This window comes from Ambystoma mexicanum, chromosome 5q (assembly GCF_040938575.1).
Source record: "Ambystoma mexicanum isolate Mex_15411 chromosome 5q, UKY_AmexF1_1, whole genome shotgun sequence".
NCBI classification, from domain to species: domain Eukaryota; kingdom Metazoa; phylum Chordata; class Amphibia; order Caudata; family Ambystomatidae; genus Ambystoma; species Ambystoma mexicanum.
In genome coordinates this window covers 1,324,225,010-1,324,248,721 of record NC_090933.1, presented here as the reverse complement: position 1 = coordinate 1,324,248,721, position 23,712 = coordinate 1,324,225,010, and the positions used below count along the sequence as shown (strand labels likewise).

The 23,712-nt window shown below is 46.4% G+C and overlaps 1 protein-coding gene and 1 pseudogene across 1 annotated transcript in view; both read right to left on the bottom strand.

Moving 5' to 3' along the window:
• Nucleotides 1–23,712, bottom strand: part of LOC138498512 (zinc finger protein 615-like) — a 1,154,252-nt gene that overhangs the window by 453,620 nt on the left and 676,920 nt on the right. The gene's annotated exons all lie outside the window — the stretch shown is intronic.
• On the bottom strand, nt 4,134–6,006 carry LOC138498408 (zinc finger protein 160-like; annotated as a pseudogene).

Here is a 23,712-nt window from a genome sequence, read left to right as displayed (position 1 = left end):
TATATTAATGATTTGTCCATTCCTTGTTACTCTCTTTATATATGTATCAAATTAGAAAATTATTAAACACATCTTTTTAGAGATGTTGGACTTTTGTTATCCTAAATCTTTTAAACAAACCCAAAATAATGAATTCATTTTTTAAAGTTATTTCTGTACTCGAGAAACATGTTACACACTTAACATGGACCTTTCTATGCAGAATGAGACTGGGCAATCAGCAGTAATTGGCAACTCAATTTAATGACAGGAGAGAAGGTTGTTCAGGACACAAAGCTTTATATATGCATTGATAATATACATAAATACATAGTTTAACACATACACTGCAGCAACCAAGATCCATGTCAGAGGTCGGCCTGCTTTCCAAACCAGGGATTTATTTGCATTGTAATCATTCAGGTTATCTGTGTGTGTTCTCCTCATTGCTTTCCTCATGAGCATCCTGGTGTGATGCTGGAAATGCATTGGAGGGACTTGGGCCTCCCTGTCCTTGTCCTGTACTCCCTTATCATGTGTGTTCTGTATTGTTTTCTGCACAGGAGTCCAGTTGCGACCCCTGGCAGTGCAGCTCTTCCTCTTTTTGGTTGGGGTGAAGAATGACCCCTGGGATACCCGTATGGCACCCATGGGTGGGGGTACAACCCTGTACCCCTAGTGTATGTTTTTGGGTATCTGTGTGTTGCACATAGAACAGGGTATTGTCTGGTGGCAGCTTCATGCTGATGTGACAAGGAGCTCTGAGTGTCCTCCATTTGGGGATACCCCGGCCATGCCATAGTAATCAGTGGATTCCTGATAGAGGGCAATATGGTCCCTGGGGCCTCTTCGTTTCTATTGCCTGTTACCTTGTTTTCCCAATGTCCTGGGAAGCTCTGGCTCTGTCCCTTCCCCTGACTGGCTATTGGGTGGATGAACCATATATGGTATTGTGGGGAAGTCCAGGCCAGACTGGCTGGAGCCTTCCCAGTGACTGTATGTGGTGGGTACACCCTTGGGTGGAACCTGTGTGAATAGAGTGCGTGACCAAAATGCATTCTATGTTATGGGTGTCTGGTTTCTGAGTGTGAATGAGACAGCACTGCCTGAAACTGACATGAATGCAGTGTGGTGTGCTGAAAGGCTGGGTGCTTGCCCCAATCCACATTCCTTGTTATGGGTGTCTCGGTGGAAATGAATGGCCTGAATGCATGTGAGCCGATTGGCTGCCTGCCTACATGAATGTCCTTCTGTGTGACTGGCTGACTGAGCCTGACTCAGGCAGAGTGAATGAGGGACAGGTGTGTATATCTGGGGGCCTCTCACTTACCAATTTGTTCAGAAGCTCAAGTCGAAACTTGAAGCACATACTTGAAGCCCAGTTGGAAGAAGAAGATTGCTGCTGCATTTCCTACGACAACATCTAAAAGCTGTTGAGTCTGTTGAAGACTGATCCAAGAGATAACCTATCTTGAGAACCTCGTCCCAAGCTATGAGGGACCATCGTGCAATACTGCTGTTCTTCATCGAGGCACCGTGGAAGCCAGTTCTGCAGTCTGACGTCTGGAGTAGGGGTCTGCCGTAAATCCCAAAGAGAGCGCCTGTACCTCGAAGCCATTGAAGTCCACTGACATCAACGGGGGTGCAAAAGAACGCTGTGACTGCTGGAAGCCAGTCGAAGCATGTCATCCAGAAGTGGGGAAGCCTTGATGCTGTGCTGCTCGACGCCCAGAGCCGAAAGCTCCACTTTGCCTAAGAACATTTGACAGAGGGCTCCTTTGCCATCACAGTTGACCACGTCCCGCTGGAGAAAGTCAAGGTCGTTGGCCGCCGCGGAAAGTCAGCCAGTGGGTTTCCCGCCACCTGAAGCCGACTAACACATCCCAAGGACACTGGCAGAGTGAAGATCCGAGGTCCAGCCGTGGTCGAATCCCGATTGCTGGAGCTATCCCGAAGTACGTGCTGCGGCTGCAGCACAGACAGGCCAGAGGACCGCCGAGCGCAACGCCGACACCCGGGCCTGCAGCCATCACAGAGTCTGATTTGCGGCACCAAACACTTTGCATCGAGGATGACCGCACGCCCCACCTTCCCAGGACTTCCACGATCGATCTTCGAAGAGCACTGGGAAGGTCGAAGCTGCAACATCACTTTTCTTCGAGGATCTCGATGCCCCGTGGCTCCTGTTTTAAAGGGAGTCCACCCTGGAGGGACACCATCAACAAACCGTCGGAGTGACTCTTCCGCTACAGGTACATTGGGGTGGTTCAACTTTTTTGACCAGGAAGCAAGACTTATTAAGCACTTATGGACTGGGCTAGTTAATACTTTTATTACAGGTTGTCAAGGTGGGGGGATCCTCACTCAGAATTGTGTCTCTATATCTAAAGAAAGCATTCTGCCATTGCTTAAGCTGCCTTCCTTCTTTCCTTATTATCTATGTTGATACACCTTGCTGCATGATTTATATGCTCCATTATAACTGCCAGCGCTTGATGCATTTTAAAGGAATCTAAAGCCTAAACTGTACATATTTGTCATTTTAGAATTACCAAAGTACAAAGTGTGTTATTGAATTGTGTATATATCTCTGAACCTTATTTATATATAAAGAACTATGTTAGCCCATAACACAGTGTGTGGACATTCCTTTGTGGGGGCTTGGGGACTCACTCTACTTAAGTACCAGCCTGCATCACCTCCTGAGAGCTAAAGCCTTGGTTGCTCATCCATAGCTACCATATAGAGAACTTTGGCTGAGGTGCTCTGTGCCTCTGCTCTGCCATATAGAGGGCTGAAGTACATTTAACCCCTCCAGTCTTTACACCTGGGACCTCTGTGTTTACAGGTGACGTATGTCTCACCCCTGAATGGATCTTCTGATGACGGCCTATATCCCACCTCAGAGGCTTGTTTGCTAATGTTTGTAGAAGCCACAGCTCAGAATTTCTCACTTGAATGGATCACCTAATGGTGTACAAATCAGACTTCTGAGCAAAGTTTTTCTTGTGCACTGGTTCAGTTTCCTGCCAATGTAGAGCATATGATGTTTTTGCAGAACAGAGGCCGGAGTGAAGCTCTGCATGCATTTTGTGTGCTGTTACAGTTTCTCCCCCAGTATGCTGCATCTGATGCCTGAAGAGAGGAGAACTAGTACTGAAGCATTCCTCACACTTCGTGCACGGGTACGGTTGTTAGGCGATCCGCTGCACACTGATCCACTGCACACCAGAACACTGCTCACATTTCCCAAACACCTCCCTCCAGGGTTCGAGGCTCATGTGATTCGGTTTTCCCAAAGGACCGAAAGCTCCGTACCAGGTATGATTTACGGGCTCGATTGCAACCCTTCCTGCACTGGCAATTGCCATGGAGAACTTACAGCAGAAGAGGCGGCGTTACATCTCCACGCCGCTCGTTCACTGACTCACGTGATCCAGAGTGGCGTTCCTCACGTGACCTTGGTGGACGTCACATGACCCCGAAAACGCTCAGTATATAAGGCTTGAGACACGGAACACTCATTGCTTCTCAGCTGTCTTCAGACCCTGTTTGGCGTTACGTTTTGCTTTGCTTTTTACCTTGATCTCGGAACTCTATTTTGGACTCCTTTGGATTATCCTTTTGTACCTTTGCTTGGAACTGATTACCTGTTGTTGGATTTTGGACACGACCCTGACATGCCTTTGGATCATCCCTTGGTACCTTGCTGAACTTCTACGCCATTTCCCTTTTGGGATTCAAGTCACGCCTACAGTCCTACAGGTGGCTTATCCTGCATCCACGCTATTCTGCGGTCCTCTTGTTCTAGGGACCGCCTCATCTGAGTCTCGAAACCTCCCTCCTAGGTTTCCTGGGTTTTCCTAACACCAGATAGGTAAGGCTATTTAGATCCTTTGGTTAATGTGATATAGTGTAATTGCCTGGTACTTAACCTCGTTCTTTTTAACAGCAGCATCGGTGTTCCAGAGGTTTCGTGGATCCGGGAAGTAACATCTCCCACCTGTGGCCCCAAAGGTCGCACAGCGGGTTTCTTTTAGTTCCCCTGTGCGTCACTTGAGGACGGAGGTATCAACGGTCTACACGACACTCAAGTCAGAACAAACCTCTCTTGCCAATATAGAACCTGTGAAGGCCAGAGCTCAGAGTGAAGATTTCCTTTCACACCATTCACTGGTTTAGTTTCGCTCCAGTATGAATCCTCTGATGTGATAACAGATGAGAGATCTGACTGAAGCTTTTCTCGCACTCTGTGCACTTGTATGGCTTCACTCCAGTATGAATCCTCTGATGCGTGGACAGATAGGAACTCTGAGTGAAGCTTTTCTTGCACTCTGTGCACTGGTATGGCTTCACTCCAGTATGGATCCACTGGTGTGATAACAGATGAGAGATCTGACTGAAGCTTTTCTCGCACTCGTGCACTGGTAGGGTTTCATCCCAGTATGGATCCTCTGATGCATGGACAGATTGGACTTGTGAGTGAAGCTTTTCTTGCACTCCGTGCACTGGTATGGTTTTACCCCAGTATCGATCCTCTGATGCATGGACAGATTGGACTTGTGAGTGAAGCTTTTCTTGCACTCTGTGCACTGGTATGGTTTTTCTCCAGTATGGATCCTCTGATGTGCTAACAGGTTAGAATTTTTAGTAAAGCTTTTCCCACACTCCGTGCACTGGTGTGGTTTCTCCCCAGTGTGCAGCATCAGATGTGTGGACAGATCAGAGCTATGCCTGAAGCTTTTCTTGCACTCCGTGCACTGGTAGGGTTTCCCTCCAGTATGAATCCTCTGATGTATGGACAGATTGGAGCTATGACTGAAGCTTTTCTTGCACTCCATGCACTGATATGGCTTCACTCCAGTATGGATCCTCTTATGTGATAACAGTTGAAAGGTCCGAGTGAAGCTTTCATTGCACTCTGTGCACTGGTATGGTTTCTCCCAGGTATGCAGCATCAGATGCCTGGACAGTGTAGAGCTCTGAGTGAAGCTTTTTTTGCACTCTGTGCACTGGTATGGCTTCACCCCAGTATGGATCCTCTGATGTGATAACAGATGAGAGGTCCGAGTGAAGATTTTCCCACACTCCGTGCACTGGTACGGTTTCTCTCCTGTATGCAACAGCAGATGTTTGGACAGATCAGAGCTATGACTGAAGCTTTTCCCGCACTCCGTGCACTGGTGTGGTTTCTCCACAGTGTGCAGCATCAGATGTTTGGACAGATCAGAGCTATGACTGAAGCTTTTCCTGCACCCTGTACACTGGTGTGGTTTCCCCACAGTCTGCAGCATCAGATGTTTGGACAGATCAGAGCTATGCCTGAAGCTTTTCTTGCACTCCGTGCACTGGTAGGGTTTCTCTCCAGTATGAATCCACTGATGCATGGACAGATTGGAGCTATGACTGAAGCTTTTCTTGCACTCCATGCACTGATATGGCTTCACTCCAGTATGGATCCTCTTATGTGATAACAGTTGAAAGGTCCGAGTGAAGCTTTCATTGCACTCTGTGCACTGGTATGGTTTCTCCCAGGTATGCAGCATCAGATGCCTGGACAGTGTAGAACTCTGAGTGAAGCTTTTTTTTGCACTCTGTGCACTGGTATGGCTTCACCCCAGTATGGATCCTCTGATGTGATAACAGATGAGAGGTCCGAGTGAAGATTTTCCCACACTCCGTGCACTGGTACGGTTTCTCTCCTGTATGCAACAGCAGATGTTTGGACAGATCAGAGCTATGACTGAAGCTTTTCCCGCACTCCGTGCACTGGTGTGGTTTTTCCACAGTGTGCAGCATCAGATGTTTGGACAGATCAGAGCTATGACTGAAGCTTTTCTTGCACTCTGTACACTGGTGTGGTTTCCCCACAGTCTGCAGCATCAGATGTTTGGACAGATCAGAGCTATGACTGGAGCTTTTCTCACACTCCGTGCACTGGTGTGGTTTCTCCCCAGTCTGCAGCATCAGATTCCTGGACAGGTGGGAGCCATGAATCAAGGTTTTCTCACACTCAGTATATTGCATAGTTTACCCAGCAGGATGGTGTGATATTTGTACAAGTGTGAGCTTTGGGTGATGCCTTTTTGAACTCAACGCTCTTGTATTGGTTCTGTGTCTTTCAGTAAAGATCCTCTGATGGGATCACAGATGCAGGCTCAGAGCAAAGATGCTGTACAGAATGAATGCTCCAATGCATCGAACATCAGAGTGATGTTTCATCACTCTCCGGCCGTCGACTCCTAGTGCTGTACTTTGCTGCAAGAGCTGTTGCAGTTATCGCTGGCTGCTATGCACCTGTAAATGAGAAATAATTACCAGTGAGTGCATGAATTAAGAAGGGGGGGCTTTCAGACTGTCAGCCCAATCTTAGAAAGGTGGAATATAAAAAATAATATTGCTTTCACATTTCATATAGCAGTTCATGCCAGATTCCAAGTGCTGTAATAACAGATGTTATTTCACAATGTAAAGGTGCTCAATTGAATGAAACCGGGAAGTATGAAATGCTGAGTCAGCACCACTGAGAGTTGACCCTTGGTCATGCAAGGTGAACACAGATGCCTGGAGCAAGCCCCTAACTTGCAGCGTTAGGGGTACCCCTAAGGCGGAAGTCAGGGAATATGGTGCAATTGGCTAGAATGCAGGGAAAGTATGTTTGTTGTTTGTTTTTTAAAAAAAGAAATAATTAGATAGAAAGGAGAAAAACAGCAATAACATCAGAAAAGTTAAATTATTCTCATTTCCCTCATCGAGATACTTGTCCAATGACACACATTTCATCTACATTATTTTTGGAAAGTTCCTTATCAATGGTCTCTAGAAGGAAAGTTAAACAATTTCTTATTGAATTCATTAAAGCATTCCTGCCACCACTCCCCTGCGCTTAGTGAGGGTCCACAATCAAAGACGGGACCCGGGATATTTGTTCTCTTGACTGTAAATGCCTTGCAGAACAGAAATAAATGTTTGATGTTCTCTTCATAATTATCATAGAATCTACACTTAGGACTCAAATGTTCAAACTTTGGCCATCGCAGGATTACTTCTTTGGTCGTAAACTGGTTCAACCTGAATTTCAACAATAGATTTCTTTTTTGTTTATTAGAAACATATTCCAGATATTTATACAAAGTATTGTATGCCTTTCCTTCTGCTGGCACATTCTTCATAAAGGAATATATAAGTCTCTGTGTTCCTGTACTGGCCCAATCCTGTGCCCACAATTTTCTCTTGACAACATTTGGATTATTAATCAACGTATCCTTGTATTTAAGTCCTCCAGAATCTTCTGACATTGCGTTATCCATGCTGACATGACAGAATTAGAAACATTTTGTACATGATCATGTAAAATCTTGAACTGTGGGAGACCATTTATCATAATAATTTTCCCAAAAATTGCCAATGTGTTCCAAACAATCTTAGCATTAATTGATAATAGGACAAATTTGGATTGAACCACTACAGCTGGTATTCCTCTGGTTATACAAAAAACTCTTGCCCAAAAGATGTTCTCAAGGGTGTCCCATAATGCAGCAGGACAACCTAAGGTGTTTTCGGCCCAAAAATTATTGCCGGTACGGCCTTCTGGATATAAAAGTCGATGATTGGTCTTAAGGAGAATTTTCTATATTTTGTATTAATCACTGCAGCTTGCACCCCAAGTTGATGACATTTTGCCTTGCTTTTTACGACCCAGATATTATCATTTATGCTTGAGTTGAGCAACATTGCCAAACATTTAGTGTATGTAACATTTTTCAAGGTTTCGTCTTCCAATACCCATTTAAACTTTCTTTTTCTTTTTACGATTTTTACTCAGATCCTGCAGTGTTAATATTACTGATTTGCGCGACTTGATGACTAATCAATTTTTTGCCACATATGGTCCTAAAGCAAAGAGTTTGCACTGTAATCCAATGGGCATTTGATCCATCAACACGAGATCATCAGCATATAATATCCAGCTCAGAGTAGACTCATATTTTTGGATTAAAGCCATTGATGTTTTTAAAAGCCTCTCCAAAATCTGAGATGAATGCATTGAAGATTATTGAAGCAAGGGGGCAGCCTTTTTGACTCCACAAAAAGTTTGTATTGGGGCAGATAGCGTCCCGTTGGAGTCTAATCGTATATTGAAATCTGTATTTGTATGCAGATCCTTTATTGCTATAAGTAAACTATCTGGACAATCCCACGCTTTCAATTTAGTCCAGAGTATTTCTCTGACTACGCTGTCAAGCACGTGAGACAAGACCACAAAGGCTAAGAATACTTTGCCTCCTTTCCTGATGCATCCAATTTCATGAAGTTGATTAGCAGAAGATTTAAACTACAGCCAACCCCCTTGACAAACCCGGTCTGCCGACAATCGATGTGTCCGCTTGCAGTGAGCCATTTTAGCAGTTTATGTTGAAGTTGTGTTGCATAGATCTTACCAATGACGCCAAGCAAGGAAATCTGTCAATAATCAGTTGGATTTGTTCTGTTACCTTTCTTGAAGATGGGCACAACTGTAGCTTTCTTCCACGAAGGCGGAGTCGCACATTCAATTGTTATCTTATCAAACAATACTTTGCAGATTCCTGTTCAGACCTCTGAATCGGACTTTAATATTTAATTTGTTAGCCCATTCGGGCTAGGGGCCTGCGATGATGATAATTTTTTGATGTTTACCAAAATATCATCTTGGTCAAATGCAAGGTTCCATCGTTGTAGCTCAGGCAATGATGGATTTGGCCCTTCTTTGAAAATAATTTCGGCTAGTATGGCTCCCATTGCGACTCAGTCACCATATTACATTGCATAGCTTTTTGTGTGCTGCATTCATTGTTTATGACTTTCCAAAATTCACCAAAATTCCAAATTCGATCCAGAAGGAACATGAACAATAAGGTACGCCGGCCCTGCTGTTACATCATTGTTCCCTCCCGCTGACCACAGTTCACTCCCAATCGGTCGCCTCCTCCCAGCCCCTGGCTCAATATATCACAAACGGGTTTTGTTGTCGCTCAGCTGGCCCTACGCCTGAACACAGAGAAGCTGTGCCACTCATTCCGAGCCCTGAAGCACGCAACAGGAGTAAATCCGCACTGGTTGGATTAAGAACTCCCCACCCATATTGAGTTACGTATGCGGGGGGGAGTAGCACAGCTGTATGGTGAGCCTATGTGGAGCGAGGAAATGCGGATCCACCTCCAGTGCCTGGAAGCATCCTGGCATCATCCACAGTGAGAATTAATCGGGCCCTGAAACATAGTTTGAACTTAATACGCGGTACTTAGTGCAAAGGTAACACAAAGATCCGTAGAACTTAGAACTTCCCAGTGACTGACAGTTGGAAGCAGAGCGCACCGGATAGGACTTCCCCTGCAGCCCAAATACCGGTCCCAACACTCTTCAACAGTGGTGGAGGTCAGAGGTATGTCCTCCCTGAATGAAGTGCAGCACCTCAGTCCCTCGAGAGTACGGCAATACCCATTCCACCCCACTGAGGGCTGCATGTGATAACCCACCGTACGAAGACGAGAAGCAGTATCCTGAGGGCAGTAAACAGATCCCACGCACTACTATCGGCGAAAGTGGCTTGTACCTCGAAGCAGACACCAGAGGGTTGGGGCCCCTGCGTACCAGGGTGTGTGCCCTCCTCAACACCAGGCATTTAAGCAGAGCAAGTGAGTGACCTCACCTCTGGGATACACTGTCCTTGGCAAGCTATAACCTTGTGAACCAACCCATACCTCCACCGAAAAAACCTGCCTTGCAGGTCACCATCACCCCCACACTCTTTTATAGCTGTGGTTGTTGCCATAGGTGAGATCCTGAAGGCCGAGGAGTAATGCCTCATCACCTCAAGGGTGCGGCGGAGACCGCCCCACCTTGGGAGGGTCTTCAAAGGATGAGCTATCACACGAGAGAGGGAAGCTGTCATTTTACATTAATGAGCGGACCCCGACACCACTTCTGCCACAAGAGGCGAACAACTGAAAGCGGTCACTTGAGAGCTGCACCTCTGTGTCAATGGTAAGGTCCCATGAAGGGTGACTGGGGGCTTCCATCCTTGTGGTAATCCACCTACGGAGTGACATATTCTCTCGATCCTATTCATACCTGTACACAGTCTAGGCTAAAGAACATCCGTGTTGATGTGTCACTTCATCCACCTCTCCTGAAAAATTGTGCCTAGACTACAGAGGCCAGTTATCAGATTGAACCCATTACAATCAATCAAGAAGGTTGGGCCCCTACCCTCCTCAACTCTGTGTAAGACACCAAAAGGAGGGCAAGTCTCACCGGACACACTGGCCATGAGAAGGAAATGCATCCCGCTCACTAAGTGGTTGAAAGACAAGGGAGTGCAATATAGATGGAGATATCCTTTTTCTCTTACCTTCGAGTGGGAAGGCAATACACTCCAACTGAAAACCGAGAAAGACATTCAAAGCTGTACAGCCGATCTACTAGGAGAACACGAGGAGGAATTGAACCAAGGAGAAAGGGGTGAAGAAAATGCACAACGACGCATCAAAAGACCGAGGCAGAGGAGGATCCTGGGCTCCAGGAAGTACAGACAAATGAACGTGTCGCCGGATGCCGAGGAGTGAGCCTCGAGTGGGGACACACAAGGCGTCAAACATTTAGTGATGGTGGCCAGACAATTGGACATCCGAGGCGGTGAACACTTGACTAGCTGCTGGTGAACAAAAGGTTCTCAGAGATGGATCAGAATAACTCTGTCAAGCTGTAGAAAGGCGTTGATGAAGAGATCCAAAGAGGTGAAGAGGGTAAGGGGGAGCGACAAAGGGGGCTCAATGGTTAAATAATGTCTTAGGGATGGGACCAGGGTCCTCACTGGTGGTCCGAATCCAGCCGGGAAAACTGACTGGACTGGCTCGGACGCCGTTGGGAGATTGGGGCGGGGACGGGCAGGTACACAGTGTTGTGCGAATATGCTAGAGATGATCTTTATAGTCATAAGGGAAAAACAGATCTGCTAAAGTCCCAAATATGCATGTGACAATTCTCAGATAGGTGATGGCAGTGGCTTCAAATATATCTGAGGGTGCTCTCACAAGAATCTGCATGCTTAATGTCAAGGGGCTTAACTCCCCCATGAAAAGTTCTATGGTGCAGAAGGAATTACGGAGGAGACGTGCTTCTCCTGCAGGAGTATGCCCGCGGTGAGGAACGAAAGGTGATACAGCACAGATTGGGGATGGAATATTGGGTCTCTGAAGAAGGCGGGAGTTGGGATATTGGTTAGAAAAAAAGGGATCGAAGTTAAGGTCTCCAAGACCTGGATGGATGTGGAGGAGAGGGACCTAATGTTGGTGGGGACCATGAGAGGTCTAAAGGTTATATTGGCGACATTGTATGCTCCAAATATGAGACAGGCTGGGTTCATACAACGCGCAGTATCAAACATAATGCTCGAGGCTGAAGGCCATGTGATAATTGGAGGTGATTCCAATCTATCGGGTGACACCAAAAGAGATAGACAATCGGCAGCTCCTGACCCCTCAGAATCAGCGGATGGCGGCAGAAAGGCGGTAGCAGAGATGATGCAAACATATAGACTACGTGAGATATGATGGGCCCTATACCCAGACCTTATGGGCTATACCTTCTATTCTGCACCTCACGGCACATAGACGAGAATTGACTACATTTACATCTCGGAAGAATTAATGGCGGTGACGGTCAGATCATGATATGGTCTCTATGGAATTAGATCTGTTTGTACTACCATGCAGAGGGACAGAATGGCGCTGTAATGAGTCGTTATGGAAAGTCCCCGTCTTCCGGGCAGAATGACAACTGAACTAGAAGAATACATTAAGATGAACGATACAGGCGAGGTACCCATTAAAACTGTTTGGGACACAAGGAAAGCGACCTGGCGAGGGGTATTAATTAGAGAAGGTGCTAGCAAGAAAAGAGAGAAGACTATGATAGAAACGAAACTGAGAGCTGAGATAACAAACTTAGACTGGACGACCAGAACAGCCACAAAAGGATGGGTGGAGAAGATCGATCTATCCATGCAGAAAAGAGACGAGCTTTGCCTCCTTGAGGAGGCTCAAGTCGTCAGGAGGCTTCAGCTCCTGAAACAAAAATATTACGAGAAAGGGGATAAAGCTGACGCCTTATTAGCGGCTGGCCTGCGTCGATATAGAGAGGAAAGGTGGTTGGCATCCATACACGATGGTGTGAAAGACTCCCAGGAAGAGCAATGAAACAATATCCCAGAGGCATTTGCGCGTTTTTATCAGAACCTGTATGAATCCGAAATGTGTCAAGATAAACCAGATATAGACAACTACCTAGCAGGCATTGAGATGCATGGAGTAGCAAGTGTTGAGGCAGATGAAATGGACTCCCCAATCACGGCAGAGGAGGTTGAAGCTGCGGTAAAGAGGCTGCCACTGGGAAAAGCCCCCGGAAATGACGGCTAGACGGCCCGCTTTTACAAGACATTCCTATCTCCCCTTCTCCCCTTCTTAGTGAAGTTGTTTAATGATATTCTAGAGACGGATGTAGCACCATACTCTTTTTCTGAGGCTCTGATCTCGGTATACCGAAGGAGGGGAGAGATCCCAAATATTGTGGATCGTATCGTCCGATTTCGTTGCTCAATATAGACGCAAAGATCCATGCGGGAATACTGGCAGCACGACTAAAGATATATATGCCCCGGCTTATACAGCAGGACCAAGTGGGATTTATCTTGGGAAGGCCAGGATCGGACACTATGCAGAAGACCCTGCACCTGATACATGAATCTAGGAAAGGGGCAGGAGGCCCAGTTCTCCTATCTATTGATGCAGGGAAGGCATTTGACAGGGCCGAGTGGGGATTCTTAGAAGCGGTCTTGACCAAATTGCGACTCGGTGAGAGATATAGGAGAGGGATAAAAGCAATCTATACATCTCCCAAGGCCTCAGTGTCGGTTGATTCCGTTTAGTCGAGATGGTTCTCCCTGAGCAGAGGGACAAGGCAGGGCTGTCTCCTGTCGGCCATATTATTCGCCATGTCGCTTGAACCACTAGCACAGGAAATCAGAGCTGATCGGTTGGTCAAAGGGATCTCAGTCAATGGAAACAAATTTAAGATAGCACTATATGCTGATGACCTATTGTTACATATCACAAACCTGCTAACATCTATCCCCAGAGTAATACAATTGACAGAACGCTATGGCCTTCTCTCCGGGTTCAAAATTAAGAGCAAGCCCATACTGTTCCCTCTTCATAAACCCACACAGAGCGACAAGGAGAGATATGCAATCTTGGGACCAACCATTGGGGAAACCACTTTGAGATACTTGGGGATTAACTTGGTCAGACACTTAGATACCCATTACAAAGCCAGCTTCCCCCACCTGCTCGAGAACTTTCAGACCAATCTAATTAAATGGCAGAAACTCACGGTTTCATGATGGGGAGGGTGAATGCAATGAAGATGGTGTGTCTCCCACGATTCCTATATCCTTTCCAGATGCTTCCAATCAAGATGCCGAAATTGTTCTTTGCTGAGGTGAAAAGGGCAATTTTACATTTCCTTTGGCAAGGGAAAAAAGCGAGAATCGCATATATAATGTTTTAACACTACCCAAAGAAAAGGGGGTGGGGGGTGGTTTGCCAGACCTTGGAAGATATTATATGGGGACACAACTAAGAATATCAATACCACACCTGAAGAATCAGACACACTTACAATGGCTAGGCCTCGAAAACCTTTACTTCACCCCCGCCACCCTTTCGGAGTGGCTCTGGATCCCGAAGGACAAACTGACACGTACAATACAGCAGCATCCCATTATGAGCACTATTTGGGAAATTTGGAGGGAGAGTCTGGACATGCAAGGTGTCACGACATGGCCATCCCCATTGAGCCACATTAGGGCACCAGGAATCAGGGAGGAAATCCAGGATCATGCATGGTTCCAATCATTGCTTGAAGCGGGCTTAGAGAGGGTTGGTCAACTCTGGAAGGGAGGGGTCATTTATCAAAATCTCTGACCTCGAAAGTGCGCTAGGCATGGGAAAATGTTCGGTTTTCCACTTTCTCCATCTCAAGGGCACACTAATGATGGAGCCATGGAAAGAGAAGATACAAAGAGACCCCACCACCTTTGAAAAGCTTCTAGATACTTTCACCAACACTAAGGGTTTAATCGCAGCCATTTATAGAACCGTGATACAGGCAGGAAAGGGTTCCACAATCAACCTCAGAGAAAGATGTGAGATGGATATGAACATAGAAAGTACCCCCGAGCTATGGTCTGAGATATGTGGGGGAACCTCAAAGGTATCAATCCCTTCACAGTATAAGCTACATGCCATCAAACTTCTCCATAGGTGGCAATATGACCCCCATAGGTTGTCCAAAATGTACCAAACGGTGGGTCCGCAATGTTGGCAGCAGTGTGGTCAAAATGCAGGCTATGGCATATGTGGTGGGGATGCCCCAAAGTGAGAGTGTTCTGGGACGAAGTGCTAGGTTGGATCAAAGACATAGAAGGGATTCAACGTGACCAAACGCCCCTTCTGATACTATTTGGGCTGGAGAGGAATGAGGATGTATACATGAGGGCAACAGGACTAATTGCCCCCTTACTCCTGGCTGAGTATGTATAGTTGAGCATGTATAGTTATAAAATGGAAAGCAGATGTGATCCCGTCCAAACGGAATGGGTAAATGTGGCCACTAGCATTTGCGTGATGGAAAATGGCAAGACTTTATTGACAAGTATGTAACCAACCACTAGACCACAAAGCGATGTTGACCTGGGTGGTGAAACATCGTGACACAGATAAACGTAGATGTATGTCCGCCACAAGACAGGGCCTTGACCCTGGCTACCAAATGTGGGAGAGTCCCCTCGAAAGCATCTTGGCCGTTGCACATTAATGTACTGTATGGACACAGATATGACCGCATGAAGTATTTCGTGAATAAAGATTAATAGAGGGACTCATTGTAACAAACACTGGCCCTCATTACAAGGTTGGTTCTAGTCATGCGCTATTAGCGCCATGACTAGCACCAATAACGGGACCGCCACCAACTTGGTGGTATGGGGACTTACCACCCCAGTCCGACCTTGGCGGGACCGGTAAGTCCCCATTTCAAAAACCATTCCCCATTCCTATTTGAGCCCCCATAGGGCTCAATGGGTAGGGGGAAGTGGGCAATAACGGTACTGCAAATAGTGGTACCGTTATTGACCCCGGAATCCCTTAACGGGCCCCGTCCATAACGCCAGATAAAACCAGGCATTAAGGGAGGGACCCGTTAAGGGACCTCGGAAGAGGGCGCAAAAGGATTACCAGCACCGGTGTCCTTACCGTTGCCGGTAATCCCTTTGTGCCCACCTCGTAATGAGGCCCACTGTATTAGGGAGTGGGGAGAGGCAGAGGGGGGCATTGGTATTGCGACATGGTTCTATAACTTAGATGAAGAACAATGTTCTGATTAAAGGTCCTGGTATGTTGCTTTTACATGTTATGTCCAAACTTAATCAAATCAAATTTGAAAAAAAAAAAGAATTAGCATTTACATCTATGCAATTAAGATTTAGGTCTCCACAGACAACAATATGCACGTTTGTATCAGCAATCATAATGTCATCAATTATTTTGGTCACTTGATCAATGAACACCGGTGTACCCGCCTCTTGATGGTGACAGGACAGATTTATGATGTAAAACCATTGATCGTCTTTCTTCTTAACAGTGGTACAATTTATGGTGGCAACTTGAATGTATGCAGAAATCTTTATGCATTCACATATTGAAAGAATAGATTCTTTACGTACTAGGATTAATAAACCTGCACATTGGCGTCCTTTCTTTTTTTTAATCGCTGGATGTATTGCTATTTAAAAGCTGTCCGAAACTGGGCAATTGTCCAGCCAGGTTTCTTTAAGGCACACCAGGTCCAGACACTTTGCCCGGTCTCCATTTATGTTGAATAGATACATAAACCCATGAGTATTCCATGTACCTAAGTACAGTATTTCTTTATTCTGTTTAATCTGGCATTAATTTTGATTTTGGTTTGCCAGTGCCGCAGCTAGCCAATCCCATGTTTGAGATTTTCCATTATCAAAGTTGATGTCTTCAAAATTCACATTCAGGGTAATTCATGGAATTAATGTGTGCTGAAAACGGGGGCGCAAGCGTGAAAATCGCAACGCATGTGTGCGAAAGACGTGCAAGCACCCGTTTGTCGATTAATGGAAGGTGGTGTGTGTGGGTTACCTGTGATCTGTGCTGAATCTGCGTGTGGCGCACACGTTATTGCAACATCCCGAAGGCTGTGCGCGAGACGGCCAGTGAAGGCGCACACAGCCCAGCGCACACACCTAAAAAGGGGGCAGAACACACGGAATGGGGAACAACATGTGAAAATGTGGACGTTACGGGTGAAGTACCGCTGCCAAATACTCGCAACGCCCACACGCGCGCTAACAACACGTATCCATGGAATCAAACAGGGGAAACCTGCGTGCCACAAAAGACGCGCTAAGCCGGGAACATGTATGGCAGGGGAAAGCTGGCGAAAGTGGCACAGATGCAAAGCAAGTCTGTCCCTCAATTTCTAAAAATCGTTTGGGTTGGGTGTGTTTGTACATCTGTGCACCTCTTTGGAAGAGGGGTGCACAGATGTAGCGATATACCCAACCCAAAACGATTTTTAGAAATGGAGGCACAGATGCAAAGCAAGAGCCTCTGTCCCTCTTTTGCATTGGGTGTACCTCTACATCTGTGCACCCCTCTTGCATTGCATCTGCGGAGGGAGGGGGCAGGGAGAGGGCAAATTAGACTGTTTGCATGTCTCTGAGTGTGCACGTGGTGAGGGTGAACGCTATGGGCAGGGAACGGAGGCATTGAGGGTGGGAACTCCCCTGAATTCTAAGGAAGGAAACAGAGTGGGGGGGTTTGGTGGGATCACCATATTGGGGGGGAGGTGGCAAGGTGAGGAGGCAGTAGAATGTGATAATTCAGCATTTTGAAGACCACACAAATCGGCCGAAATAAATCTGTCTTTTTTGTATTTGTTCTTCAATATGCAGAATTATCACATAGAACTCAGTATGAATCTTGCCATTCTGTTGACCTTGTTCATTGTAATAGCTTCAATGGGACAGTACTTGTAGGGCTGCTGTAACTCAATGGTGCAGAGCTATTGGGCTTCGATAGAGACAGTAACAGCACTTCTCAGCAGGGATGTGTAATCTATATGAGCCAGCAATTTCTAGTAGAGCTAGCCATATTTGAAATGGGGCAATGCTGGTACTCCTCAGTTAGCTCGCTATACTCTTGATGGGGTAGTACTGCTGTTTCCCAATAGGGCTTCTATAATTGTTGAATCTTCTCAGCGGTAATACTATGCTTTTGTTGAGGCAATGCTAGTTCATCTTAGTGGGGCTGCTATACTTCTGATGGGACAACAATAGCACTTCTCAGTTGAGTGGCTACACTCTTACAAGGCTTAGCACTTCTCAGCTAATGTATTTATTTTTATGTTATGTTATGTTATGTTGTGTTTAATATTTATATTGCGCACCAGACCCAGGGGTATTCGGGCACGAAGGCATAATGAGGATTGTTAAGCTTGGTTACAGGTTACAGATTATATATGGAAAGGTGATGCAGCTATGGTTACAATGCTGTATGCATGTGCTGTCAAAGAAGCCGGATGTATATACAGTAAGTTTACAAGTATGCATGTGACACATAAATAAGGCAGAACAAGATATACACAATATACAAGAGATCCAAGAGGTTAGTAGAGTAGGGTGGGGTTAGACATCATGTTCCTTTAGCCATTGAATAAGATTGGATCTGAATTGGAGGTAGGGTAGATCTTCCCTTAAAGCAGTGGGAAGGGAGTTCCAATATTGTGCTGCTTTAACAGTGAAGCTGCTCCCACCAGATTTAGTGAGTTTAAATCTGGGTACTAGCAGGAGGTTAGAGTTGGCATTTCTTAGAGGGCGAGAGGCTGTTTGTCTGGTGAATCTGTCTATGAGGTATTTCGGGGCTGCATGGTTAAGGCATTTGTGTGTGAGGGATGCAGTTTTGAGGAGGAATTTGTCTTTTGTGGAGAGCCAGTTGGTAGATCTCCTGAGATCTGATGTGGGCTTTTTTAGGGAAATTTAGGGCGGATCTCAGGGCATTATTCTGAAGGGTCTGAATTTTGGTGGTGATGTATTTGTTACTGCCTATGTAGAGGGTGTTGCAGTAGTCTAGTTTAGACAAGATTAGTGCCCTTGCTAGAGTGACACAATTGTTGGGTGAAAGGAAGGGCTTGGCTGCTCCAATTAGCTTGCAGGTGTAGCATGTGGCTGAGGCCATGGCATTTACTTGTTTGCAAAAGGAAAGCGTAGAATCTATGTAGAAGCCGAGGGTTTTGACGACTTTGTCCACAGTAATGATGTTGTTGTCAATTGTGAAGGAGTCATGATTGGGGCCTAGTTTTTTGATGTTGGAGGATGTTCCTAGAAGAACAAGTTACTTACCAACTGGTACCGTTCTTTCGATTGGATGTTCCTCCAACATATTCCTCATCTTAGATGTATTCCATCTCGCTTTGCTGCTCTTCAGAAATTTTTTCGGCAGAGGGTGCCGTGCGTCGATGTCGTCGAGTCGATGGTCCCTCAAAGGCCTCCGTCGAGGGTGATGTCATCGGGTGTATAAGTAGCACGCGCGGCACCCGTTGGCCTCAGTTCTGTTTTTCCCCCTTTTTTTGCCTGTGATCTTGTACTGTGTAGATTGTGCCAGCAGACAGGTATCAGCCTTGCGAGATTTGAGATGGCAATAACCCAGAAAAATCTACAGAGGGGTAGGTTGGGAGGGCGATGAGGAATACGTTGGAGGAACATCCAATCGAAAGAACGTTACCAGTTGGTAAGTAACTTGTTCTTCGAGTGGAATGTGTCCTCCAACGTATTCCTCATTTTAGATAGACTCCCAAAGCAGTATTTTGTTACTTTCTCTGGAGGAGGGTGTCAGATTTTTTATTTTTATTTTACTTTTTTTAAATGTATTTTTATCAATGCCTTTAGATGGCAGAATAAAGCACTGCTTTTCCAAAAGTCAGCTCCCTAGACTGGGAAGCATCCAGGCTATAGAATTTTGAGAAGGTGTGAAGTGAAGACCAAGTTGCTGCTTCGCAAATGGACCTTATTGGGACACCTCTTTGAAGGGCCGTGGAAGAGGTGATGCCTCTGGTGGAATGAGCCCTTAACCCTTCTGGTGGGTCTTTTGTGCTAGTCTGTAGCATTCTGAAATGCAAAGCACGATCCAGCGTGAAATTGTCTGTTGTGTTACCGACTGACCCAGTTTCCTTCCTGTGTAACCTATAAACAACTGGTTGTCCACTTAAAGCCTAGAAAGTCTAGAGATGTAAAAGCTTAAAGCTCTTTTTGGATCCAGTCTGTGTAATCTTTCTTCCTCAGAAGGAAGCGGTGGAGGATAGAATGAGGGTAAAACAATGTTCGGACTTAAATGAAAATCAGATATCACTTTTGGTAAAAATGATGATTTAACCCTCTATACAACCCTGTCCTTATGGAACACAGTATAGGGTGGCCCAGAAGACAGTGCCTGCAATTCGCTCACTCTTCTTGCTGATGTTAGAGCAACTAAAAAGGCTGTTTTCCATGTTAGTAATCTTAATGGACACGTGTGCAAAGGCTCAAAAGGGGCACACATTAAGAATTTTAGGACTAAATTTAGATCCCAAATCGGTACTTGAAATGGGTGAGGAGGAAACACATTACTAAGACCTTTTAAGAATTGTGTTATCAAAGGAATTTTGAAGTAGGAGCATTCTTCCGATGAGCGCTTGAAAATGGAAAGCACTGCAAGGTAACCTTTTATTGTTCCGATATTCAGACCTCTATGTGCTAGGGTCAGAAGGAAAGATAGTACTTCCGGAATAGAACATAGAAAAGGATCGACATTCTTTTCCCTGCACCAGTTGCAAAACTTTTTCCAATGGCAACGGTATAGAGACTTTGTTGCTGGCCTTCTTGCCGAAAGCAACACCTCCATAACATCATCTGGAAGGTTCCAATCCCTGTATCTCAGCCTTTCAGATACCAAGCATGAAGGTTGAGTGTTCTGACCTCTGGGTGGAGAACTTGACCTTCCATTTGAGAGAGAAGGTTCTCTCTCTGAGGAAGACGTACTGGAGAACAGATGGACATGTCTAGAAGGTCCGGATACCACGTTCTCCTGGGCCAATCTGGGGCTATTAGGATCATGCGGTTCCTGAAGCGTCTCAGCCTCCTGATGACCTGAGGAATGACGGGAATCTGAGGGAACGCGTACAATAGTGGGAAATTCCAATCCACCACGAACGCGTCCCCCAGGGCTCCTCTTGGGGGAAATTCCCTTGAACAATACCTTTCGCATTTTCGGTTGGTACTGGTTGCGAATAGGTCTACCTGAGGGGTTCCCCAAAGGGCGAAGATCTCTTGAATGACTTCCTGAGCCAGTTCCCATTCGTGGGACACCGTGCTCTGCCTGTTCAGAGCATCTGCCATCATATTCTCTTCCCCGGCTAGATGAATTGCTGTTAAACAGATTCCCAACTGAATCGCCCAATACCAGAGCTGCATTGCCTCTCTGCACAGGGTAGTGACCCCACACCACCTCTTTTGTTTAGGAGGTGCATGGCCACTGTTTTGTCCGTCATTATCAGGACATTCTTTCCCCTGACAGATGGCAGGAAGGCCTTCAGCGCTAGTCTGATTGCCCTCAGATCTAAAAGGTTGATATGTAGTTTGGACTCCGATGGAGACCAACGACCGTTGATTGTCAAATCATTGGCATGAGCTCCTCACCCCAGGAGTGAGGCGTCTGTCACTTCTGTGATCTCCGGCCATGGTTGTCAAAAAGGTTCTTCTTTTAGGATGTTCTCTGTACAGGTCCACCATAGATGGTCTTGTCTGACCTTGTTCGGAATCTGAAGAAGATCTGTCATTTGACCCGAGAACTGGGACCACTGAGTCTTTAGGGCCCATTGAAGGGATCTCATCCTCAAGCGTGCCTCTGGCACCAGAAAGATGCAGGATGCCATGAGGACAAGCAACCTTAAAAAGTTGTAAGCCTGGAGATTTTGGGCATTTTGGAATTTGGAATAAACCATCTGAAGAATGTCTTGAGCCCTCGTCTTGGGAGGTGAGCTCTTTCCCAAGGATGTGTCTAGTACAGCTCCTATGTACTGAAGCTGTTGGGAAGGTGTCATTTGAGACTTCTTGAAATTGAGGGAGAAGCACAGTTTGTGGAGGAAGTGGCAGGTGACTTTCAGATGATCCAGTGCTTGCTCAGCAGAGCGCACTCTGATCAACCAATCGTCCAGGTAGGGGTAGACATGAATCCCCCCTCTCCTGAGGTGCGCTGCCACCACTACCATTAACTTGGTGAAGACCCTCGGGCGGAGGTCAACCCGAATGGCAGGACTCAAAACTGATAGTGTGAGTCGCCAACTACGAACCTCAGGTATTTTCTGTGTTTGAGATGAATCGGCACATGTAAATAAGCATCCTGGAGGTCCAATGACACCAACCAGTCCTGGAGTTGAAGGGCCTGAAGGATCTGAGAAAGGGTAACCATCTTGAATTTGACTTTCCTGAGGAACTTGTTCAGGTTTCTTAAGTCCAAGATGGGTCTCAGTACCTTTTTGGGGATCAAAAAATACGGGGAGTACCATCCCTTGTTCCTCTCCGCTGCAGGTACTGGTTCTATAGCACCTTTCTTCAGCAGGGTTAGAACTTCCTGCTGTAGGAGCAGGTTTGAAACTTTCAACGGGTTTGTCCCTGGTGGATTGCTTTGAGGTTTCTTTAGAAAAGGAAGGTAGTAGCCTTGGGCTATTATTTCTAGAGCCCAAACATCTGAAGTAATGGCTCGCCAGTCCTGCAGATGCTGCGACAGCCTGTCTCCTACAGGTGTTTTGTGACGGATGTTGCAGCCGCTGATGGCAAAGAAGCTGCAACTGAAGCTGGTTTAGCACGTTTTCCTCGTCCACCACGAGTGGCCTTTCTTTGGCCCCTTTGACTGGCCATTTCTCTCGTCTTTCCATATGAGGTGTAATAACGATAGGATCGTCCCCTCCATGATTGCCTTTGCGCACGAAAAGGCTGAGGTTGCCTAATAGCAGCTCCTAAAGATTTGGCCACTGCTTTTGAGGTCTGCAACCTCTCAAGGCTCTCGTCAGCCTTGTTGCCAAAAAGGTGAGACCCGTCAAAAGGCATGTTCAGAAGGCGGTTCTGTACGTCCGGTGCAAAACCCGACTTCCGTAACCACGCAAACCTGCGCATTACCGTGCTAGTGCCCATGGATCTGCTTACACTATCCACAGTGTCCAATCCAGATTGAAGGGATTCCTGCATGGCCTCCTTTCCATCTCTAATGATGGCTAGGAAACCTTCCCTTTCTTCCCCTTCTGGTATATGCTCTGCTGCCATTGCGATGCACTCCCACAGAGTGTATAAAAATGTTGCCAAGGCACATGTGGAGTTGGCAGATTTTAATGACATGCTCCCGGCTGAAAATACCTTCCGTGCCCAACCATCCACACGCTTATCGTCCCTGTCTGGATGGATAGACGGGTACGCAAGTTTGTTGGAAGCTGTGGCTGCCTGTATGACCAGACTCTCAGGAGTTGGATGTTTTTACAGATAACCGGGGTCGCTACTGGCTGGGCGGTATTTTGACGTGAGGGACTTATTTACCAGAGGAATAGAATCCGGAGTTTCCCAATTCTTGGCCACCCTGTTTTGTAAGGCTACATGAAAAGGTAGTACTGGGTCTTCAGTGGAACCATGGTCCAATATGTCCGTTAAATCGTCTTGAACGAATTGGGCTGGTGGTCTAGCCCATCCCAAGTAATCTACCACCTTGGTCATTAACTGATGGTAAGATGGACTGGCATGCTCTCCTGGATCTGGTCTACCAAAGTCATTCTCAGGAGAAGTGTCAATGCCACTTGCATTATGTAAAGACTCCACCAAATCCCTCATCTGCTTTCCTCTGAGATTAAGCATTCTGGGACATTTGGGGTGCAATGTTCCAATCCAAAAGGTACATTTTCCTCATCGGATCTCTCCTGTTCCTTAAAAATTGAGGTCAAGTATTTGAAAAACTCCTTCTTACGGAGAGGCTTGAAAACCTTCTCTGGGAGAGGAGGAGGAAGAGGTGTAGTACTAGGCTCTGAAGAAATTACATGTTTTGTAACTTTCTCCTTCTCCTTTTCTGCCTGCCCTGGCTTGGTTGGAACCTTTGGCGCCGAGGGTTTCGGTATCGACGTCGATAAAGGCGTCAACGGCGTTGACGACATAGTGGTCGTCGACAGGGTCTGCTTCGAGGGCGTCGAGGCAGTCTTTGACGATTTTCCCTTTGAGGTGTGACAGGTCTCGGACGCCGTCAGTGACCTCGAGCGGTCGGCTCGACTCAAGCGTTTATCGCTCGGCGTCCTGGAAGGTTCCCTATCCTTCCTTTTACGATCACCCGGGCTCGAGGGCGTGCGAGTGTCGGAGTGATGACGCTCCCGGCCGGCTTCTGAAGAAGGTGTGGACCGAGGCTTCGCCTGCTCAAACACCTCCATCATTTTGACCCTGAATGCTTCCCACTCTTCGGAAGACGAATGTTTCGTGGGGCATTTAATTTTTTTCAGAGACTCATCTGACGAGGTCGAGGGAGACCTGTGCCGTCGTTT